Below are 1,723 nucleotides of genomic sequence, written 5' to 3' on the forward strand. Positions count from 1 at the left end.
CAGTCCCACCTTATGCAATGAGAATTTGTAATGAATGGGCAAGCAATGGTTTATCCTCTCAGTAGCTGCAAAGCTGTATCTTCCACTTGCCTTCAGGCTGTACTTGCATCTCACTTTCTGTGAAAGCAGCCTACAATCGCCCATTGGCTTTGCGTGCTACCTCCACACTGGAACAAATGAAAAATAATACAAAGCTGGACAATCTGTGCAGTATTTCTTAGCCACTTCTTCATGAAAATGGACAAATCACTATTTACAAGTTAGCAGCTTGCAAACCTAAGCTGGGTTCCTTCAGTTCATTGATGTGACATATTGATACAGACTACCTTAAACCTCTGCAAGCCATTGGACAACAGTGTTTTCAGACATGCTAAATAAAGATAAATGATTAAACATTTATACATAGCTGCTTATAATTGAACATTTAGATCAGAAGTCATTCCTCAATCTGTCTCTAGAAAAGCAGAGAAAGTTGCAGGACCCAACATCTCAACAGCTCACTGCTGTCAAGCAGCTGTCAGAAGTGGGCCTTACCCATCCACCCAGCTCTGCTCTGTGTGCATCCTCCAGATGCTTTCATCTGCTGTCACTGCACAGCTTCCCTCAGCCAGGCCCTACGGGAGGCTGCCTGTGCAGGGTTAGAGATTGCAAGACATACGCATGCTGCAATTAAAACTGAGTGCTACATGCACAGCATAAAGTGCTCCTTGCACTCTTACTGGAGCCTAACGTTTATAGTCATCTTAGGGCAAGACATTCTCAGAGCAGGAAGGGACTTTGAGCTACCTCTGGTACAGATGATAAAGGACACATCAAAAGCATCAACCTTTACTTCCCGATCCAAGACTGAACTGCAAGCTGGTGTTCTGAAGAAAAAAATTTACCTTAACCAAACAGAATGAGTTCTCATATTTTCTTGCAGAGAGTGAAAAGATTGCGTTTAAGTCACAGACAAAAAAAATTCTTTTGTAAGCGCAACAATTAGTCATCAACAAAGCTACTGAAGAATCATAAGAAAAAGGCCACTCTTTCCACTTCTTTTAAAACCCATGGGCAGCACCCTTATTGGATTTTCTCAGTTCAGCTGTCCTCCAGCCACACAACTTACCTGCTCAATCCCCATGTTTTTCTCTCCTTGGATTTCCATCTACTATTTTTCATCCTCCTCTCCTTCAAGAATCCTGGAAACAGCTGCACTGTAAGGAACCACTCTGGCTAGGAGCTCATGTTTCAGAAGGTACCAGGACATCACAACATTTTAGGAAATAGATCTGATGTTTGCACACTAATAGCATAAATTTGAGTGGTCTTTTCTTGGGAAGGGAACTTTGACTGCAGAAGATACCAACTGCACTGTCCATGCAGAGCTGTACCAGGAGATTAGACAGTCTATCCTTCAAAACAAACTAGAGCAAAAGGTGGATGTGTGGCTCAGGGAAATTAGTACTTTTAGAACAGAAATTATGCTGATGATGCTCTAGTCAAGTTATTTCCATATTGCTCAATGACCTACTGAGAGTGAGTTGGTTTCAGTAATAACCATCACTAAACAATGAAATTGCTATGGTTTCTATTGACAGTTCAAGAGAGGACATTCAAGTGTACCCACAGGGGACAATATACCTCACTCCAGGTCATGATTAAGTGAAGCTTATCCTCTTATACCCAAACCCTATTTGGAGTTCATAAGGCTTGGGACTACAACAACCAATTTACATCATGT

The sequence above is a fragment of the Excalfactoria chinensis genome, chromosome 3, assembly GCF_039878825.1.
Source record: "Excalfactoria chinensis isolate bCotChi1 chromosome 3, bCotChi1.hap2, whole genome shotgun sequence".
NCBI classification, from domain to species: domain Eukaryota; kingdom Metazoa; phylum Chordata; class Aves; order Galliformes; family Phasianidae; genus Excalfactoria; species Excalfactoria chinensis.